This window comes from Dermacentor andersoni, chromosome 9, assembly GCF_023375885.2.
Source record: "Dermacentor andersoni chromosome 9, qqDerAnde1_hic_scaffold, whole genome shotgun sequence".
Lineage (NCBI taxonomy): Eukaryota > Metazoa > Arthropoda > Arachnida > Ixodida > Ixodidae > Dermacentor > Dermacentor andersoni.
In genome coordinates this window covers 11,745,845-11,755,000 of record NC_092822.1, presented here as the reverse complement: position 1 = coordinate 11,755,000, position 9,156 = coordinate 11,745,845, and positions in this window count along the sequence as shown.

The following is a 9,156-nucleotide window of genomic DNA, read 5'->3' as shown; positions in this document are numbered from 1 at the left end:
CTTCCGCTTTCTTCCAGTTTAAATTTGTCAGCACCAGCTCCTTTCCCACTTGGGTCTCTTTCATGCTCGTTTTTTCTTCAAGTACAACCTTGTCATTGCCTTGGAAAGATTCGGCTGTTACTTTTCGGATGTAATTTATTGCCGCTTCTCCTTCGAGTCTGTTTTCATCTTCGTCTAGGATATGTATCCTAGACGAAGACGCGATGTGGCGTAGGTGAGCGCCATCTGGTAGTGTTGCAAGGAAACGGGGGCGTGGCTTTATGGCATTTAAGGTTTGCGAGGGCATTTATACACTAATGGACAATTGCAAGGCCATTTACAAGCGCATTTATACACTAATGTCTGCTAGCAGAATTACTATCCACAGAACATGCTGATCGGCGCGCGACAAATCTAGGAAGTCCGATTCACGGCGGCTGGATATCGAGCGAATATGTTCACCCCATGCTGGACACCAACGCCTGATCCTTCTCGTGTACAGTCATGCGAACGGTAGCGCGTTCGAACAGTCGTTGTTTGTCCATTCCACTGTCCTGCTACTAGTCCTCGTGAGACGGTCTCGCAGAAGCATGAATCGGTGCATGCGCGGGACGTTAACGCCGATTGCCAACCCGAGCCAAACAGGAAAAGCCTACTCCATGGAGGAAGGTTGGCCTACTCTCTGTCGCGACCGACGAACCCCGCCGTTAGGCGGCGTTAGAAGCGCAACACTCACGCCATCTCTCGTAATATGTTGCAACCACACCGACCGCCACCAGCGCTAAGCTACAAGGAGAAGCCGGATTACAGGATACACGAGAGCCATGCGCGGAAAACAACATCAGGGGACGCGTGAGAGTCAAGTATCATCCCAACGTCGACTACCAGTGGTATACATCGACAACCAGTCGACACGCCGCTTGATTCCGCTAGATTTGACTTGCATGTCCACCGAACAGGACATGCCCATGAATCGCGCAGCAATCAGTCTTGAACGTAGCTGCCACGATGTTCTTTCTCACCAAGACTGCCGATGTGCGGATGTGGTGGTATTAATTGTTAAATTCAAACTCAAAGGCAAAATTCCACCGAAGGGGGGATGGGGTCGTATTGGTTTTGGCCGCTCGCGAAACCCTTAAATGCCGTTTGCGGAACGCCCCGGTTACGCGGAACCCAATTCGGGAATCGCTGGTATCTGTCCTATCCTTGAACAATCACCCGGCCTAGTCGACCAGATAAACAGTAGAAGGGTGTATGGGTATATCGGAGTCCTGACCAATGTAGTGCCACAAGCGAAGTAAGTACAAATAGGCTTCCGGCTCTCGCCGCATGGTAAACTAGGAGACCAACGGTATGCCGCGGCGTTGAATAGCACGTGCCAAAATATGAAAAGATGGCTGCTGGGATTGTTTAAACGTGTTGAAGTTGTGAAATGCGTTCTTCGCATACCATCGCTTCTCGCGATGGCCCATTTGTGCCGCCAAAGCTCGTCGTTTATGCCCCTCGTGTATCGAGGACAAACGTTTGAGTAGGCTGTTATTGGTGACGTTATGAAGTTTCCATGAACAGCCTTTAGACATATATCTTATACTAGTCTTCGAAGCGTCTTGATCTGACATGAAAAATTTCAGTTCCATTCCACTCTGCGAAGGTGTATAGTGATGACTATATTTATTTAATATATGGTGATCACTATATTGATTAAATAAAGACACAACACGTGACTTCGTGATTCTACCGTCCTTTATTTAATTTTGTTACAATACTGATCATCGCTTTATGGTATATGGTAGATGGCCATGGGCTGAACGACGATGCTGGAAAACGTTTTAGCAGACGTCAAGCCTATACATGACAGATGACACCTAGTTGGTACATTGACATGTGTATAGCATTGAATGTCGAACCTATCCTCCTCGCGGTATTCGGGATCCCGACGGGAATCGCGCATACGCTTGGCGTTGACGGCCCGCTCGTCGTCAGTGGTCTCCTTCCACCGTCACAGTGCCCATTCCCGTTTGTGTTCGCGAAGGAAATCTTCACGGGCACACTGCTGTTCTTCGTCGGACGGAAGGCGGCTATGCGACGATCCAGGCCCGTCGGCATACGCGCGTTGGGCGTTAGCGACTTCCCGCCGCCTTCGCGCCCATTCCCGCTTCTGCTTACGCCGTCGCTCTTGCAGGGCACGCTGCTCTTCCGCAATGCGCACAATATGCGTCCAGCCATAGCGCGGCCAGAACGCAACTGCTGATGATAGTGATCTAAAGAAAGGAAAGACGCTTGATTCTGCAACCCGTGAGGGATAACGTGGCTAGGCGATGTTGACGTCACAGTAAAGAGGCGCACACATGACGTCGGACTATAAACGCGCCTGTAGCGTTTGTAGTACGAGGTTATCGGCGAGTGTCGCTCGACGCCGGACGTATCGGAGTGCTCGACTTGGCTATCTCGATTTCTTGGTCTCCGCGAACCTCTTCTACGCACGCAGAAGAAAACGGAAACCCAGCCATATACAGCTTCGCTGTAAAATACAAACGGTAGAAGGGAAACTAATGGCCCCATAAGACGTACACCGACCTCCTCACAGGTGCAGGCCGAACCCTAATTCCGTGTGTCAATTACCGCGGTGTTATAGAGAGCGCTGTAGCCAATGCAGAGGATCCCTGCAGGTGATCGTAGCATAGCTTACTCTACCAGGTTCCAGTAACAGTCCTCACACAATGTATCGATTGCGATAATTATTCTTGTACGTGAAGAACAGAACGCAAACGGCGGCTATCGTTAATCTGCTCTCCAAAACTCGCTTCTGTAGAGTATATTTTTAGATATTTATGAAAAAATGTACCGTAGATATATTGCCTACATATAGAAATACCAAAAGTTCCTACCAATAAATATTATCAGTGGTTCCCGTCTTGCGAAGATTCCCGAATTCACAACTCTCCTATAGGTGTAGGTGCCACACCCGTTTCTGTGCTTTCCGTGGTGAGATTTTGAAAGCGCGGCCTTGAAAGCATCGTGCGAACCGTTAAGCTCGATCGGAATGTAATTACGGGGGTCATTATGAGTTAATTATAGGTTACATCATTTCCTTTTAAAGAAAGTAATTGGCCTGCTGTATGTTTTCGTTCCCGGACGTCCTGGTTTTACTTATCGGGCATCGAACATGTATTCTTTGTTTGTTTAACATGGCGCTTTAGTTATCCGCTGGGCTGTAGGAACTGGCTTCAGATGTTTTCAGAAATAAATATGACTGCGTACTTGCGTTGCATCAGGTGAGTTTGTGAGTTTTAACCGGTTACTTGGCACCGCTGCCACGAATTCGAGGTGTATGTAAGCCAGGGATAATTGGGCTGAAGTAGACATGCCACTCTCGCGTACTCGCTAAATTGTCGCGTAATCAGAGAGCGGTGTCTTTACATACATTGAAGCAAGCCGTCTCAGTCAAGGCGCCTGCATTTTATCTTAAAGTTGGCAACTCCAATGTCTCTTACGATAACTTAATTGTCGCAAAAACCTGAACCTTACCACAACTGCAATAAGGCCAATTTCTTTTACGGCTGAACAAGCTATATTCTGAAAAACATAACTACAAGACGCCTCGTCGTCGGTGGTACGATGGCGCCCCTGTTATTTCAGAGAATGAGCTCAGCATTTAGTGAGCTTAGTTCACATGACGCATTTTATTTTTGCACGAGCCTATTGTGTGGTAAACAGGGGACGCCTTAAGACTCAAAATGTAGGCCTTTCAGTTCGGACTCGAACGAAGCAAATCATTACATCGATGGGTACTGAAAATACGACTCAGCTGGACCTTGAGTCATGTAAATATCACACGAGGGACTCAACGAGACGCGACACATCAAAAATGGCTTGTTTTCGGGAGAAGTAGGACAGTGTAACGGCACTCAAGGTACCAAGAGTAACCTGTGTGCCACAACAAACAATTGTTGACACATGCGAAATCGACAGGCAAACTCTCGCGACAAACGCTGTTCAGAATCGTTCGCTCTTGGGCCAGTTGGCGCATCATGTTGTCTCGTTGAGCGGAATAAGGGCGGGAAAAAAACGATGCGTCCTGTCAGACAAAACAACTCAAGAAGACACTGTTCCGGCGGCTCTCTGGTAATATGCGCGAATCCAGCTAGTCGTGGGCGTCTGTCGTGCTTACACTCTTCCCGTCTCGTCACAGCAGAACATATCTGGGCATCTCCATGATCTTTGTTGCAAAGTGCAAGGGTGGCCTCTCGTAGTATCCAGCTGAAGAAGGCGCACGACTTTCCTTCCAACCGAAGGACGCAACTGAATCGAAGAGGCATGAAACAACTCGAGGCAAGAACCAACCCGCCGCAAAGTGCCTGCCATGAGCTCTGTATTCTCAAACGATTCTCGACTCGAAGCTCTGTACCGAATTGAGCACAACGCCGTTGAGCGCAGTCGCGACATCATGCTGACGTAATGTCTATGCTTTCTTCGAAGGAAATCGATGACCTGCTAATTAGCAGCAGGCAGCGTTATGGCTGAATTCCCGCACTAAGTCGGACAGATCCTGTGGCAGATGGTCTCGCTCTTCGTACTCTTGCTCTGTTCTGCTTTCTTTTTTTCCAGATTCCATAAATGCCGAAGCAGATTCAACGTTTCTACGAAAACATCCTTCATTTCGGCTTTCTGCCTCTCGCCACGTCAACGCCGAATGGCACAACGCCAGCCGATGCCGGCAGAAACGCTTAATGTTCGTCATCTTTAACAGTGTGTCCCGGAACAACGCGAGGAATAAGTTAAAATTATAAATCTATTGCGATCACTTGAAGCAGCATTCGAAGCAGCAAGTCGCAGAGCTTGTGCACTGCCGTGGCAGTCACCACTATCCCAGTCGCCGCTAGCAAGTTGACGGCAATGGGATACCACTGCGAGGAATCCTGAAATGCAACTGCGACCGTAATGGAGCTGAGCCACCACCTGTTTTATAGGCTCATCCATGGAGCCACGCCTAAAGCGATTCAAAAGTTCCAACTGTTCGCATCTCTCACTTTGCCGCAATTTTGCCAACTATTTGTCGTTCTCACCAGCAACGCCATCTCGCGAGAACGCAGAGCCCACAAAGCCTGCACTCAACGCCAAACGTTGCGGTTATAGTCTAGGCACGCGCGTTTGATGCATAGTACGCGCATGGGCATGCATATTCTCCTGCATGCGCATTGTTGCGCATGCGCATCCTGAATATCCTCAGTGCAGCAAATATACACCTTTATGCGCAAAATTCATTTAAAGCGCGCAATTCCTGTAAAAAGCGTAAATCACTCAATTGGGATGAACATGTCGATAGCGTAAGCTTACGAATAAATGGAATACAGAGTGTATCAGTGAACACTTTCAATATTTTCTATGTTGCCTGTGTCAGAGACCACATTTCTAGTTCACATGCTGTTCTAATCGAAGAGGTGGACATTGCAAAAAAAAATTAAACTGCATAATCAACTAAATAAAAATCAATAATTAAATGTTTAACTAATTACCTTATGCACATACTGGAATTTACAATTCTATCCGGGGAGTTCGTAAGATGGATCCACTTGGCACGAATTCTCAGATGACAGTAGTTTCGAGGTATTAATTCCCGTACTTTGCGGAGAAATGCACTGACGTCCCAGTTACTTTTATTCTTCAATACATAAACGACGGCGTCTCAAGAAAGTAAGCGGAACGACAGCACATATTTACCGCAAGTTTGGCGGTGCATATCTACTGCGGAACGTCGACATCCGCGTACAAAATCAATCCATGACCTTAGGGCAGCAAGGATGATGCAAAAGAAGATTCAGCGTAGTATGGATAGATTAGCGTCGGAACGCTGGACAACGTTTTGCCAGACACTAGACCCCCGCATGCGACCGTCTTACATTTGGAAAACGGTGCAAGGTCTGCGTTGCCTTCCGGAACAGCGTTTTCCATTCAAGGCGCTCGCGCTTTTCCAAGGGCGGCAAGACATCGATGTCGCAGAAGACTTTTGTGCGCGGATCCAAGACCAAGCGACTCGACCAGATCCTTTAGCCCGAGGTGACGTCCTCCATTCCCATGATTGCTGCATGGACTTTCATTTTACAATGGAGGAGCTCGAGGTGGCACCAGCTCTCTGCAGGCGCTCTTCATCTCCGGGTCCATATGGTATATCATACCGAGCCTTGTGCTATCTGGGAGAATCCGCACGGAGAGATTTGTTGATTCTTTACAACTCCTCATGGCATGAGGGAAATGTTCCGGACGAATGGAAAGTAAGCGGCCTGGTGCCACTCTTGAAACAGCGCAAATCCCCACTAGAGCTCACCTCTTACCGTCCAATAGCGCTGGCCAGCTGTGTAGGAAAGATAATGAAACGGGTGATCCTTGGCCGCCAGGAATGGTACCTTGAACACTACAAGATTTATCCGAATTCCATGGCTGGTTTGCAACGTGACCACTGTTCCATCGGCAATGTAGTTGATCTCGTTTCATATGTCCAGCACGAAAGGTCCCGTAAGCGTTTATCTGAAGCTTTATTCTTAGATGTGAAAGGCGCATACGATAACGTATTATATGAGGCCATTCTCGACGCTCTTGCGACGGTTGACCTAGGTGGTCGAGTCTTTTTGTGGATTGCAAGTCACCAGATTGTAAGTTGCAAGTTACTTGGCAAGATCATTCTTTGTGTTAACTGACGGTGGCCGAACTACGCGACGCTATACCAGCAGGGGCGTTCCTCAAGGCGGTGCTCTCAGGCCGACGCTATTCAACCTCGCTCTTGTTGGACTTGCTGAATACTAGCCAACTACCATCAAGATTTCAATATAAGCAGACGACATCTGTGTCTGGACTTCGGCAGTTACAGGTGCTCAGATACGTGCGCAACTTCAAAGAGCGGCAACTTTGACAGCGAGCTACTTGTGTAGACAAGGTCTCAGCATATCACCAGAAAAATGCGCACTAGTGGCATTTACTCGCAAACCAATAACGCCTTATGTCATCTCAATCAATGGGCGGGCCATTTCCTATGTCAGGACCCACAGATTTCTAGGGGTAATTATTGACCGAGACGTCTGTTGGAGCCCGCACGTAGCCTACATGAAACGGCGCCTGACAGCAACTTCCCAGTTGTTTAAATACTTGACAGGAAATACATGGGGGATGTCAGCAGACGCAATGCTGGAACTCTACAGAGCTCTCTTTCTCGGTTTTTTTAAGATATAGTCTACCTGTACTGAACAACACCTGCAAGACAAATATTCGTGTTTTGCAGGCAGCACAAGATCAAGCACTCAAAGTTTGCCTTGGTTTGCCCAGATGCACGCCAACAAAGAAAACTATTGCGATTACTCGGGACCATCCAATGCGAACTCACATTACGGTGGAAGCCCTGAGATCGCACATCAGACATTTTGCACATGCCCCCTATGCGACACTACCTCAAGACAGGCACCAAGCATCATTCTCTAAAACAATCGTCAAGTACAACGACAAACTTCCCTTGGGCTTCACCGCTGCATCTAAACCATCGATACTCCCCTGGTGTCTTATCTGTCTTATCAGCCCCACAGTACATCTCAGTGTACCAGGAATCGGGAAAACGCCTGAGCTGTCGTCGCCTGTGCTGAAACAACTGTCTCTGCTTCTTCTGCACGAGAGGTATGCGAGCAGTGTACATATTTATACTGATGGTTTCACAAACATCCAGTGTTCGTCCGGGGCTGTGGTTGTCCCAAGAAGAGCTATTACCATCAGCTTTAGGGCTGACCGCCCAACGACATCGACATCTGCGGAACTAGCTGCTATTCGCGCTGCACTTTGTTTCGTCAATCGGGAACCACCTCGACAATGGTATATCTTCAGTGACTGAAAGGCAGCCCTACAATCTGTGCTATCAGCTCTGCGTCGCATGCCATACGAACAGCTCGTATTCGATATTAAATGCCTACTCCATACATCACATGAGAAAGGACACCACGTGATGTTTCAGCGGCTGCCAAGTCACTGCGGCGTCATAGAAAATGAAGACGCCGATAATGCCGCTCGGGCAGCTCTTGAAGACACACAAGAAGAGGCCATACCACTTCCCCGGTTAGACGCAGCCAGCAGATTTCGAGTGCTTGCACAGGAGATCATGTTCTCTCTATGGGACACACAAAGCAGCCAGACCAACTGGAGCAATTGTCAATACCACCTGTCCTCTTTGATGCATCTCTGTATGCCAACTGGACTCCGCCGAAGAGAGGCCACTCTGCTTTATCGCTTATGGCTAGGGGTGGCATTCACGAAATCTTACTCATTTCGCATTGGAATGGCCGACAACGCTCTCTGCAATGCCTGTCTTCGCGAGGAGACGCTAGAACACATTCTGTGCGACTGTCCTGAATATAATATTCAGGGACAGTCCCTGGTGTCCGTTCTAGCGCACCTTGACAATAGACCATTGTCAGTTGAAACGATTTTCACATGTCGCCGACAGAAGACATCGCAGCTGAAGGCGACGAAGGGACTACTTCGGTTTTTGAAAGAGAAGGGCTTGAACAAGCGGCTGTGACAGTGATGTCACGTACCACGCAAGAGTGACGGACTGTAACTGACGATATGTGTGCTGTGCTATGTGCTCTCGCTCTCTGTCCTCCCCATCTTTCATCCCCCCATCCCGCTCCCATGTGTAGGGTAGCAAATGGGTTGAGCTAAACTGGTTGACCTCCCTGCCTTTCCTTCTGCACTTTTTCCTTCCTTCCTTCCTACTCAACGATGCCATCCACACAATTATTTTCAGGTAGATATGCCTTGTAGACTCGCCCGCTAGAATTTTAAATTGCAATACGTTCCGTAAGGTAACTAGTTAATAAGGTAATTAGGAATTAGCGCCTTCTCCCGTCCTTTTTTCCCCCGTGTTGTGTCCTATTGATGAACTGTGCAGTTATCTTAAACAGTGAATCCTCTTCAAAAAGCACAGTCATAGGTAACAATGACATTCATTCGTGATTGTCCAAACTAAACCGTTCCATACTTCATACCTGCTTATTATACGCGACATTCTGTCGAATGGTGTCAACCTTTATTTTTGCACCAAATATGGCAAGCAGTCACCATACGTTCTACCGAGGTATCTTAATATTCTTGATGAAAATACTATTTCAGTTGAACAGATCCCAAATGTGATATTGTTTA